The sequence below is a fragment of the Lineus longissimus genome, chromosome 19 (assembly GCF_910592395.1).
Source record: "Lineus longissimus chromosome 19, tnLinLong1.2, whole genome shotgun sequence".
Lineage (NCBI taxonomy): Eukaryota > Metazoa > Nemertea > Pilidiophora > Heteronemertea > Lineidae > Lineus > Lineus longissimus.
In genome coordinates, this window is record NC_088326.1 from 10,005,001 (window position 1) to 10,019,402 (window position 14,402).

The window sequence follows — 14,402 nt, forward strand, 5'->3', positions numbered from 1 at the left end:
ACAAAAATCAGCTTCCTAGGTTAAATAGGAAGCGAGATGGTAATTTGTATGGAATAGCGGCCATCTTGGACGCCATCTTGAATTTCCCAAATTGCTCAAAGGTGATGACAACATGTAAGCAAGCAGTCGTCAAAAAAGACCGCTCGCACCTTAGTCTCTGTTCCTATTGCTACAAAAATCAGCTTCCTAGGTTAAATAGGAAGCGAGATGGTAATTTGTATGGAATGGCGGCCATCTTGGGAGCCATCTTGAATTTCTCAAATTGCTCAAAGGTGTTGACAACATGTAATCAAGCAGTTTCCGAAAGTAGAGACACTCAGCTACCAACAGTGAATAAAAACGTAATACAACATTGCAAGGTTAACCCTCTCTGCTCCTGGACGAGTTCTACTGCTAATCAAATGGTTATCAGAGGAAATCTTGCAAAAATCGACTCCCATGAACCAGTTCTCATGGAGATCGAGGTCGATAAGCCTAAACCAGCGAGGCCAAAATACATGTAAGGGTAATGTTATTGTTAACAAAACTTACACACAATTAACGTAGTATTACTTTCCATCCAACCTTTCTGAAAGAATTGAAGCAAGTTTATTTTTTCTAAGGGAAGCGAAAGGAAACGCAAATGGTCTCACGGCCTCTGTGGTAATTATCTATAAAGAAGTCTAGAATTTCGTCGCGCTTTTAAGAAATTCTAGCATGTCTTTACGTCTCGCGTATATCGGTTAGAGGTTGGCATTTGATAAATCGATACCACTCAGGTTATCTAAAAGACATTTTCACGTTCTTCTGAGGAAATCTGAATAGTTTATAGACATATTTGTGTACACAGCTTTAATATTTCACACTAATCTCCAAAAATTACTAAGCCCCTTCTAGCGACGCGCGACATAAATGGCTGAATTAATTTCGTCTCTTCGGATGCAAAGTTTGGTTTACGAAGGGATAAATCAACACACCCAAAGAAACAACGTTTTAGTTCCGATCGTTTGGTACAAGAATATAATAAATATCGTACTCTTTTTCGAAGTAGAGTTATGCTATATTAAGGTATGAAATGTTCATTTCAAAGGAATATCTCAGGCTTAAAACTTTACGTGTCTCGCATACCAAAAAGTCGTCGACATTAAGAAATCGATTAACCCATTGGTGCCGGGAGTGTTTTGGATTGGATGTGTCATTTGGAAGAACTGCGGTAGCCATAGCGTGCCGGATGCGTTCAAATCACGGTCAGCTGGTCCAATTTATTTCGCGCATATTATGTAGTCTCAACATTTGGAAGTGGGCCGTCCTTGCGGCAGGGTGATAAGAGCATCTGATTACTTACTGTTATTTATCTTAGTCATGTTTAGTGTGAGTGCTAAATCTGAAGGCCTGATAGCTTCTAAACGAAAGCGGGAAATTTATGAATTGAAAATATCACTTTTTGTGTTAAATTTAATTCTCTTCAAAATGGCGCTTGTCGTGATGCAATATGACCGCCAAGTATTGAGCTCCAAGCGATTTTGTAATTGATGTCAACTTCGTGTTCGAGATTAAAAAAAGGTTCATTCAAAATGCCGTAAAATCGACCATTTATATAACCTATAGACGCTTGCAAAGTTTTTACAGAATAACATAGCCAACGTCTAGTTAAAAACACCACCAAATAAAGAAAATAAATGATACCTGTGACCATTTTTCTCCTATTTTAGCAACGTGAATACGTTTTAGTAACATCACAACGCCTCTACATTACAAGAAAACATTTTTCATGAAGGCTTTATAACTGTACGTCTTGCTGATGATCATGATCAAGAGAGTTTCATGTCGCTTTTGAAAAACTTTGTTATACCTTGAAGAGGAGGATAAGACGTGTATAAATATACCAACCAGTCGCGGCATTTAAAAATGTATTCCACCCAATAAGGTAGAGCACCATGACAACATTCTTATAAGAATCTAGTTAAAGGGCTACGCCATGTGTTTATGTGTTTTATATTATTCGTATCACTTATCTTTTCGTGGTCGTTTCAAAGAAAAATGACGCACGTCGCTGCTTTGCAGGGACCAGCGAAATCCTGCCGTTTTTGGTGAATTTGCGCCCACACACACCTTGGAATTTTCATATGATCGGACAACCCAGTCCATGCATGACCCGAATTAACATGCAGTGATCGGGGAAACTAACATACGCACCAGTTGTATACAGACAACGTGCGAGCATGTATGCATGTAGCGTGTAGCATGCATTATGGCTGACTCATGGCGTCGCCTGGTGATAGAAATTGGAAGTAAAAACGGTTGAACTAACAGTTTATATAATATGTGAACCAACGGCGTTAAGACCCGACACAGTTTCGTATACCTACATATACGTCATTCCTTAAAGGATCATTGGCATTATCAAGGGTAATATTACCGAGCTGTCGGCTGCCCAGTGACCTCCTATTCTAAATAACTAGTTTCCATCAACAAATTGCATAAAAAAAGAAAACATTCAAAATCTGAATGAATCATCACGCTTTTCGATGTTGACTCCGATTTGACCCGAGTTAGCTCTCCATGCGTCGATCCTTTCCATATGGAACGATGCACTATAAGGCGCTACGCCGAGCCATGAATCTACCCTGTGACCTCTTTGTCCTGATATAGATTTTTCCGACGTCACGTCAATGGCGCTTGATCACCCCACTACTGCGCGATAATGGAAATGACGTTTAATAGCCGTAATAGCCGGATGGCGTGAACAAGGATCTCGGCGTGCACTCACGTGACGGGAAAGGTCTTGCGCCAGGACTTTCGCGTACTAAAAATAACGAATAACGTAAACAAGCATACTGCAGTAATAAGCCACCAATCCTTCAAGGTTTAATGTAAACTTCTTAGTTAAGATCTTAACTAAGAATCTTACAACAATAATCTTAGGACGAATGTAAAATTAACATTGTGCACGGAGATTGATATGACCTTAACTATAACAATCTTATAACAATATTATCGGGATTTCCGACCTCTGATATATAATATATAATTTGAATATAATTTGAAGACTTATCAGTGTTTTATTTATAGAATAGTTTATAGAAGATACTATTATTTTGTGTATACAACTTGTAACATTTCATCGAAGATCTTATCCTTTTTTAGCGATCGATACTTGACATGAATGTTAAAATTTACATCATCTTTCGTGCTTTAAATATCTGTCAATATATTGAATTGAGAGCTGAGCGTCAACTTAGCCATTCTTGCTCCGAACAGGACTTAAATAGGAGGAGACTGGACACCACGTAGGAAACGGGAACTCAGAGGTGACAGACGCTGATCTTTAAACTGCGCCAAGCCGACAGCCTGAACTTCTGTTATATCTGGATTTATCCGTATTGATTTAGGAACATGAATTCGTTACAAATCGATTTAACTTTCTCATGATCGCGAGAAGGATGGGAAGCAGCTGGAGTGAAATCGGGATTTTGACCGTTTGGTTTTACATCGTCTAAACGGCGTCTGTCCTCCTTCTGCGCGCAGGAGTGCCATAAGCTATCTGCTTACTTAAGTATATTCGTTACAAGGTTGTTAAAACTGCACGCACCGCACTGCATTCCACGCCTTGGTCTATCTCTACTTCGGCAATAGCATTCCGCGAAGATGACGTCACTGCAGCTGCTGCCCTCTATTTCCCCATAGCTGAATTACAGGCAATGTCGGACAAACATGCGGTTTCGTAATGGATTCAGGCTTTCTGACTAGGGCAGTTAGATTCAATCTGGCACATGTCCGAGTGTTGGAAATACTTCATAATTGTTCTGAATATTTCTCTCTCTGACTCTATGGTATCTGTCATGCTAAAAACAATGCAGGGTCAAAGATAATTGACTTTGAAATAAGCTCAAATGCGTAGAAATAAGTGTCGATGTCCGACTGTCACGTGACTAGAACGTCATCAATATCTTATGCAAATGACCTTGTGAGCTATAAAGAGTAACTTCGCGGAATGCTATTGACGTCAAGTTTTACGCTCTGTAATTGTGTATGTTTAAAGAAACTAATAAAGCGTGATCCGTGAACCCGGATTAAACAACAGCTGATTCCATTTATAGGATTTGGTCACTTTGTCCTTTACAAAATAGATGTAGTGGATATTACGCATACCGATGCCTTACATATTCTACAACATGGCGCCGAAAGAAAACTCTACGAATCTGACCTGTCCATTCTGATATTGGCTAGGATATTAGGATGTTTGGCTTCCGACCTGGAGCCAATCATCAAAATAAACAAAGCTTGTTTGCCAGTGTCCGAGATTATTATATCAACGGTCGGATCGTATGGCTAGTTGCGGCTTTGCGATCATAATTAACCGTTGCATCACCTGTGTAAAAAGGTAGAAAGATGCCAAGAGTAAATAGGCCTGGCTAGTCCAAGGGCATCTTCTCTGATCCGTCAATACAAAACGTGTTTTTTTCTTCAGATCGTCCATGAACATCACTATGTGTTCACAATCCAACTACGGCCCGGTATAGGAGATGGAAGGGCTTCTCATCAGGTAACATATTGAGGGCTCCTGGTTATATGTTGTTATACTGGGTGGCTGACAGTGGTGGGTAGAACTCGGGGTGGGCAGACTCTTGACCACAACAGTTTTTGCATCTTATCAAGATGGGATATATCCCGGCTACAATTACAAGGTATGTACATGTAGAGACAATGAGGTTCAGAATGGGAGAGGAGATCGAAGGTCAAACTGAATCCAAGTGTGAAGATTGTGAAGCGCATATTGCTGGAGTATCCCTTTGTATTGGGTCGAGTTCTAATTCAAAGTTCAAACACGCAAGACCATTTTGTAAAACGATTTGCAATCGACCCTCTAGATTGGCTATACATCAGCTGGAACACATTGAGCATAAAAATTGAAAGCTCCTGGAGACTCCGCTTGCCGAATTGATACCACTGCAGCTGCCCACTACAATTATGACAAACTTCACTTTTGATGACAAAAAGAGTCTTGTGTGACTCATTTGAAAGACTCACAGATCACCTGTGGAATAGACAAGTGATTTTCATGACAGGCTATTGTATTTCATTTCCGATAACAAATGTTTCCGAGTACCAACACACCGCCAAATGTTCATGGGTGTTTCATTCTTACGAATACGAGAATGATACGAATTCGCTAAACGAAAAAAAACTGATTGTAAGAAAGAAAGAAAGAAAGAAAGAAAGAAAGAAAGAAAGAAAAAGAATGAAAAGTGACTGAAACCCGAAAAAAAATCCCGCAGAATTTCAATAATAAAAAAGACGTTGTGCAAATATATCTCGGCAGGAATTTAAGTCACTGCTAAAACCGGAACGTGTCACCATCCAACATCATAAAACCTTCAAATTTGTTAACTTAAGCATATCCTGCTGCTTTTCCGTCCACCCAGCTGTCCAATATAATCTCTATATCTGAAAGACTGAGTTATGGGTTGTTTGTAATCGATTTGTTTCTATGGATTTTGTTAATAAAGGGTGATTATCTAAATTAGACAACAGTGTAATGTGCTATGTGTCATGAATATTTAATCATATTTCGTATGCAGCATTGTACCGTATAAAGAATGTATCAATATACGTTGGCCGGGTTATTTGAATACATAATGAGTTAATTCATCAGCTTCGCTTTAATTGGATGACTATAATCATATTGTAAATATTTATAAAAGATTTAGTGTAATTGTTTATAAACAGTCATCAATACAGGTCATACGGAGTTCAGGTGTCGTAAACAAAATTTAATTGATATCAATAGAGACGACATAAATCTATGATTGATAATCCTAACGTAAATATTAACTATTTCAAGCAATCATCATGAGAGCTTCTAAAAAAAATTCAGTTATACACGTAAGATTTGTAAGATTCTGTTCAAAATCTTAACCAAACAGAACCGAAATAACGACCATTCATCACAGACAATTTAATTGAAAGACAACGATCGCCCCTGAGCTATTTCAACTGTTAATAAATAATCATCAAAACAGGTCATACGGCGTCAAGTGGCAGTAAAATATATTGTTTAATCAATATAAAGGCGGTTTTACTCTATAATTATCAGATAAAAATTATTTTCAAGCAATTATCTATAGTCCCCAGAGACTCTTTTAGGATCAAGTGCCATAGACGAATACACCTTTACAAGATTTGTAAGATTATGTTCAAAATCTTTAACCAGACAGAACCGAAATAATATTCATTCGTCAAACACGATTTAATTGAATGACAATGATCTATGGAGAGTTATTTTAATTGTCGATTAATAATAAACCGAACAGGTTAAACGGAGTTCAGGTGTTTTAAACATTGTTAGATAGATATCAATAACGATGTTATAAATCTATAAAGATTGAACATCCAAACGGAAATGAGCATTTCGAGCAACCCCAGAACGATGATCTGGAATTAATCAGCGTCTTATACAACAACATCGTTACAATATCTGTAAGACAGTTTCTGTTTGATATCCTTCACCAGAACCGAACTGTTGAATGATTTTGTTAATGATCGACGGTTCGAAACATTGATAAGAATAGGCAACGAATAATGTATAACGTTGTGTTACAGTGGAGTACAGACAAAATAATCTTTATAATTATAGATTGAAACTGAGGCATAAACATCTTCAAACAGAGTATATATCTAATTCGGTATTTCAATTATAGAAACCAAAGGCATGGTCAATTTCAATTTGCTGATTAACGCAAGAGTATATCTATGTTATTTGGAATGTTAATAAAACTTATCGAGATTGATATTGTGAATGCGTCAGCACCTCGGAAGGTAGTTCCTCCAAAGATCAGAACCTTATTTAGTCCCAAGGCATTCCGAGCTGCTGACGGATATATAAACCCAGGGCAAGCCTGGGTAGATCATTCAATTCAAGTCATTCATTCATTTATCGTCTCCAGTAAAAACACATCGATACTTCAACTTCGATTTGTTATAATTATTTTGAAGGAGCAGCTGTACTGGAACAGTTGCTTGCTACTGGGCATCAAAATGACGTGAACTTTAGTTATTACATCTAATCTAAGTTTCCTCATTAAACCATAAGTTTGTTTCGAGTACTTCGCACACTAATAACATATGAAATGTGTTTGTCGATCACCACAATAAACTTAAGATACAAATATACATGTACAACAAAATGATAACTTCGCATCTAGTGTAACGTTTTGTCCTTGACGATATACGTTATCACGCAGTTCCTAAGGCGCGCGTCTGCACATATCGTCATCACGCAGTTCCTTAGGCGCGCGTCTGAACAGATCGTCATCACGCATTTCCTAAGGCGCGCGTCTGAACAGATCGTCATCACGCAGTTCCTTAGGCGTGCGTCTGAACAGCTGCTATATTTGTGCTCAGAAAAAGCTTGATTTCTAACACGGAAATAAAACACAAAATTAAACATTTCGGAAAACATATGAACCCACAACCTCTTGGTATGCTGGAGTGCAGCACTCAAAGTCTTGATACTACACCACCATGACTAATCATAACATATGGAACGTAAGCGTAGCATCAACCGATTCAATAAGCGAAAGTATTCGAAAAAGCGTGATATCTATTACATGGAAACAAAAGAGTATTGCGGAAAAAAGTCGATACCACAACCTCGCGGTATGCTAGAGTCCTAACTCCTAGTACTACACCACCACGACTAAGCACAACATATGGAACGTAAGCGTGTCATTAACCGATTCAATAAGCGAAAGTATTGCAATCAAAGTTGCGGAATCACAATTCGTCATTCAATGAAAGTTCAAATTATTGCTAAGATAGAATAGAAAGGAAAATAGTCACCAACCTGCGATGTATTATAATCGAATATCCGATATAGCTATGAAATTGCTTCACAATATTCCTGCTAAAATTTGACTTGGCGAACAAGGCCTAGCAACTGCAACAATTACTGTTCTCCCACATGCGGCATAGCAAGGCCTTAGTCGTAGAAACGGTATCCAAGCAAGATTGCGTAGACAGGTGTCGTTTCCATGAAGACAAGTACACATAAACTTATTCCAAGTCCCTGTTAACGCAAATTCCGATTCAGTTATGCCGCGGTGCGAACGTTTGGTGCATATAAAATAGGAATCATGTTCCGCAGCCGGAACGACTGATACGTCCGTGATGACTGAAGTCTGTCATGGCCAGTAAAGGATATTGCCGTCGTGACTCATATAACCACCGCGACTCATATAGCCATCGCACTAAAACACTGATCGCAATGGATAGAACTGTGATGTTGGATATTTTGTAGGTGAATATTGTAAATTCTTTAACATATAAGGGGCAGATACTTCTAGGATTATCTTTTTAATAAACTCCAGCGCGTCTATTCCAGTTGTTGACTCTTGTCAATGTACTACTTCAGAACAATAAACGAAATAATCAGAAGAAAACAAAATGTAGTAATGCATGTATATTCAGAATAACTTTTATAAATATCAACATTTAGCCGCTGTGTTTTTTTCATATGTGCATGGAAGTCAAAGTTCTTCAAAAATAGAAGTGTTTTGTAGTAACTTATCTCCATTTCAGATTCTGGAGTTCCCTTTTCCAATCTGAAAAACGTAATTCTCCATTTACTTTCACTCTTTATTGAGCGGGAAATTTCGACTGGGCGGGAAAATCGTGTTTTCGGCAAGTCTGAAATTAAAACAGTTGAGAACTGTTTATTTGTCATCCGAAAAAAAAAAAAATGTTTATACCTCGTATAGTTCGCATCAAAGCCCTCACGTAGTGATCATAGAAAAAGTATGTCATCTTATAAACTTTAATTCAGAAAAATATCACTTGAATTACAAACTTTCAGACATAACACTGACATGCGTGCAAAGATCTATGTTAGAGGATTACGTTACCACTGAGAATTCGGGCGAACAATCGGTGATCGATTGGGAGATGTTGAAGTTGCTTAATACTCTTGATCTTATGTGCTGCTACATGAAACGTCAATTTTAAAAAGCATTCAAGTCGGTTGTGGCTGTTCTTTTAAATTCATGGTATGGCAATTTATGATCAACTTCCCAATCCCGTTTTTGACGGTCACGGCCTAAAACTTAAGATGTATTGGGTGATATGAATAAAGACTAGCAAATGCTTTTACTTCAATTTTGTACAGAAAGGCCTAGTGTAAATGTACATGGAGTTTTAGATAAAAGCATTTGCTAGTCTTTATTCATATCACCCATTGTCGTTTTCATCGATCAATGCGCGCATCGACCATCCAATTAAGGTTAGGGCAGGCGAGCCAGGCAATGGTGCGTTCGCATCTTTCATTGGTTGCACCGATTTATGGCATTACATATAGAGTAAAGACAGATTAGAAAAGAACCACATTACAGCTCGATCGGGACCCACTTTTCAAACTGAATACATATACGATCGCGTTACAGAAGAATTCCTCGGCCCCTCTGCAATTTCACCAACCTTGATATATGGCCCCAAGTAATAGAAATACCAATTACGAGCCAAATTGAAATTCAATCATTCCGAAACCGAATCCATTAATTGAAATCTGAAATGATACATTTCGATATCATACATGAATATATGAGGCATGATAACTTTCGTAAATAGTTGACATTCGGTGGATATGATTGAGCTGGACCAAGATAAATTTAAAGGATTCACGTATAAAAGTAGGGTGTCCTCGATCAGGTAACAAAGTCAGGCGATGTCCATAATGACACAAGCTTAGAAAAAAAGGGTTGTTGAGCATCTGTGAAGCCTTTAAAGCTTTTTCCGCCAACACAAATATGCACCGCGTAGGAATTTTTCGGCGGAAAAAAGGAAAACAAAATTATAATTCCAAAATAAAAAACAATAACATAGTGGTCTTTTTTTACCAAAAAAACCCCAGAGGGTTGCAGATTTGTGATTTCCGAATAATCTTTTGTTAAGGTGTTGGTGAAAAGGTCTGAACATTTCTTTTGGGGAGTGCAGCTTGTTTTCACCATCCCGATGAGAAGAAATGTGATCATTGCACGAAGGCGTCGAGGATAGCATTCTCGCCATGACTTCGCAAAGCGGAATCTGTTTTCTATCAACAAATCAATTAATATTCATCACTCTAAGGCATTCCATTCTCTCTGATGATAGCTATCAGAAGCACAGACATGTGATTGGCTTACACTGATGTTTAGAAGCTCCCTATGTCAATGACGTCTAACGTATTAGTGTCAATAGAAGACACAATCAGTATGGACCTGCATTTTTTGCAGTGGGCATCCAAATAAATCAAATACGGTTAATCACTTTTTCTTTTTAACATCTATTCATTCAAACCATCTACTTTTTGACAGCATATCTAAAATTTTGAAAATAGATCTAAATCTTTTTAAAGATTTTTGTAAGACTCTGGTCTAAAATCTTAAATCAGAATAACAGAGAACTACAGGGTGGCCCAGAATTATTTCCCTCACACAACGGATACACAATCGAATTCTATTGTGCGAGGGAACATAATTCTGGGCCACCCTGGGCTGTAAGAGTGGTGCATTGAAAACATTAGTTCTTTTCATCATTGCATGATGTCCCGGGTTCGATTTTCGGTCTCTCCGCTCACAGCTGAGTACATTTTACTCTGGTTATACTGATGTTAAACAGGGTGGCCCAGAATTATTTCCCCTTGCACAATAGAATTTATTGTGTATTCATTGTGTGAGGAAAACGATTTCTGGGTCACCCTGTAGAGAGGGTTACTCTCTTCTACATCGTAGTTTTCCATCGGGGTGTCCCGATCAGTTTCCATCTGCTTTTAATTACAAATGCCCGATATTATGTGGTGAACGATCACTGGACTTGTTGATGCTCAGCTCTAAACCTGTTCTTTTAAAAAATTATATCATAATTTAATCGGAATTTTAGACCTGCAGGCCATGGGTATACAGAAGAACCTTCGAGTCCAGGAAGGTTTTGTGGGGAACTACCTACTACAGCAGATTATCGGTGAGATATTTAGGAAGCCGATTTTATCTCGAGAACAAGGTTTCAATTTTCTGGTGCTGTGTTTACGTACTTTATTTAGTATTGAGATGAGATTGACAAGTGAATTGAAAGAAACCTCTCAACTATTGATTACAATATCATATCATTCTATACACATGATTTAACATTCTTAAGGGGATTGTAAATAAAACCCTGAGTGCCCGAGCCATTCTGTGACAGTATCACAATCTCATGTCTTAGAAACACTATATCCGTCTGGTATCTCTGAAACCAATATTTCTATGCTTATCAGCCTTTCTAAATAATTCCTATCGTTTAATATTTCGTTCAGTTTAAATCGAGAAAAGCTCTTATTTAAGCTAGGAATTGATATAGCAATCGTGGTAAGTAACGTTGATGCGTGCGAGGATTGGTCGACCGTACCGCGCCCGTTCGGTTATGCGCCGATATGTATGAAAAGTCTCGCATTGATTGCGGGTAGGCGCGAAATTTTGGCGGATCACAGTTGATATCATTTGTTTTTTTGTTTTTTGTGGCCTATTTAATCAGAAGGAAACGCTTTTTGCCTTCCCGCATCAGGCCCTATCTCTAAGATGTATGAAGATCAGAAAAGGTATCACATGAATTTGATATTTCAAGTCGAGTATAGCCGCCTTGAGCTGAGAATCTAGAGGATAAAAATCGATTCGACGGTCGTTAACTTATGATTAGGTGTGCAGGATTTTACAATTGCTATTCACGATTGGAAAATTGATAGGTGCGTTATTGTCGGTAAAGAAGAGTGAAGTTCGGAACATACATCATTCTCATTGATGTGGCAAACAAGAAAAATGCATTTCCATTGGAAGGATTAGACCGTAGGCCAAATTCAAAAAGGGCTTAGCTTTTGAATTCGTGACAACATTTCCGGGGCGGTATAAAAATGATATTATCGTGATAATGTGCTTATTTCACATAAAACAAATAGTCCCGCTTAACTACTAGCTCCTGGAACCAGACATATGGAAATTAGCTACGAGATAAGTATAGAAGATCGGAAGTTTTCAAGAGCCTCGCTGTAGAGGGACTAGGATTGGTGGAGGAGCACCATAGCACGTTTACGTCCGGCCGTTGAACGACTCTTCTACTGGCTAAACCTAAGGTCGGCTTAAATCATCAACAACTGTTCAACAGTCGAATACGAGCATGCTAGAAACATGTCGTGGTCACCCTTTGCGCCTTCTAAAGTACAGACACTGTCTCCACCTTCATTGTGAATTAGCCCTTGGGATTATGAGGAGTATCACATGTCTGGCAATAACCCAGACGCTTAGAATAACACGAATTCCCAAATGGTTGCTGCCTAATTGCTTTTATAGGCGTACGAAGGTGGAGCCTTTCCATCGGAAATGACACTGAGGGTTTGGCTCTGATGAAATGGGTATTGGTATAGTCTTTCTCACTGTGTCGTATGTTTAAGTTTACTGTAACGACGAGTTCTCGTTGAGAGAAATTAATCAGAACTGACCACAGTCCCCAACTCACTATACGTGTAATCCGATGTCTTGAACCGGCAAGTGTTCGCAATGCTTCCGCGGCGATATACGCATCAATGAATGGAGCGCTTGGTGTACAGAAGCAACAGGGCCGCAGTTCAATGATGAATCAAGCAGTATTAATGAAATTTGAGCCATCGGTGGCAGGGCTATTGTCTCGGCAGCCTCTTCGGGTGTATCTTCGGTAGACAGACTCAATACCTTTGGAAGTCATGGCAAATTGTTGATCCCTTCGATAGAATCATGTGCTCCATAGAAAATAATTATCTTACAGAACATGAATGGATGCCGGTGAACACATCCGGTATTGACAATCGTAACATCTCAGGATAAATCGCAAATCATAAAATCCCAGTAGAAATGTAACTGGCATAAGCTACATCATGTCCCGAGAGCCAAAACAAATACATGTAAATAGACGTGCTCATTCGATCGTCAAGTATATCTGATTATCATCCCTCCCAGCGTTAATAATGATTTGCATACACCGTTACGTTTATTATTACATTCTAAATCATTGACACAGGGCTAATTTCGCTTAGTATGACTCGTGGGGAATAGTCATTGCTTATCAGCTCTTTGGCTGGGTTTATAGACTAGACACTTTAGAGAATGGCTGAGTAGGTAAGAGATGACTGCGTTTTCCAAAGCGGACATGTATTCAAGCATTTGTTCTCTTTCAGTATCGGCCTCCATTACACGTGCTTTGCATGTGTTATGTACGTGTATACAAATGCACACAGCAAGAATGGCTGAACAAAATGCCTCAAATGTGGCAATTTATTAAATAATCTTCCCGAGTCTGTTGCTATTTAACGCTGGTTTATATTTCCAAGGCAAATATTTATTCGTGTTTTGAGCCTGTTCAAGAACCAAAAATCAATTCACTTCAAATGATCGGCTGCACGAAGAAACCTTATCACCCCGCAGTTTTCCATACGCTACATAAATAGTGCGCATCAAACTACCAAAGAAGTCACTTCTTTTCAGGCGTAATATTTCAGCCAGGGCCATGGAATGCAATGACAATGCGAAAATCTATTTTGGGAGCAGCTAGCCTGGAGCTTATAGCTCCCTTTATAATTGACGCACAGCCTAACCGTTTCGTGTCGCACTTTTGTGGAGGAGGCCTACGTGTCCAAATGAGCTAATGAATTATACACGGACTGGTCTGACCTCACAATGTCTAGTGTTGATGCGAATAACTCAGTTTGAGAGAGAATGAAGTAGTTCTATTGGAAATCCCTACTAAAATGAATTACCCTTGGCTAGAGTACTGTAAGGTATTTTTAGGGTATTCTAGGGTAAATGAGGGGGTAATTTATTCCCTCATTTACCCTTTTTGACATTTTGAATGAGCCTTGGTAGTCTACAGTAAACTGAGGCAGAAATCTAGAGCATTATTTTTTTTTCGTATGGTAATAAGTACTAACACCCTGTGCATTGCATTGTTGGGGATTCCTCCTCGCCAGTTTTAACCACGTGATGGGATGTTTTGCCTTGGTGAGTTGTAGTCCGTGTTTTACCCCTTTTATCTCACATCAGCCATCATCGGCTTCACTAGCTGTGACCCTCGAAGCCAGTGGGCTTGTTTATTTTATTTTTTAGATAAAAACATCACAACAAGTCCTAGTTACACAGATGAGTGACTTCGGCACGTTCAGATTCAATGACGGCCAGTTAAATCAGTGATATTCGACACACAACTGTCACTGCACCGGAGTATGTGATATTGATCTGTTGACTAAAGATGCGGGCTCTCCTGGACATTAATCCTCTAGCAAACTTGTGGGGTCGAGTATTTATCCGATGTAATAATGCAATTTACACTATGCTGGTGATGGTGGGAACGTGTGTACATAGCTTTTATTGCAGCACCACTCGTGAGATGAATGG

General features: G+C 38.8%; 1 protein-coding gene across 2 annotated transcripts in view; it reads right to left on the reverse strand.

Moving 5' to 3' along the window:
- LOC135503153 (probable G-protein coupled receptor 139) overlaps window positions 1–14,402 on the reverse strand; it is a 169,195-nt gene that overhangs the window by 101,131 nt on the left and 53,662 nt on the right. The window contains exon 1 of one of the 2 annotated variants that reach the window (XM_064796543.1): window positions 7,826–8,088. The exons of the other annotated variant lie outside the window; for it this stretch is intronic. The gene's annotated coding sequence lies outside the window, so the exon portion shown is untranslated. Of the gene's footprint in view, window positions 1–7,825; window positions 8,089–14,402 lie in introns of those variants that run through there. 2 annotated transcript variants of the gene reach the window in all.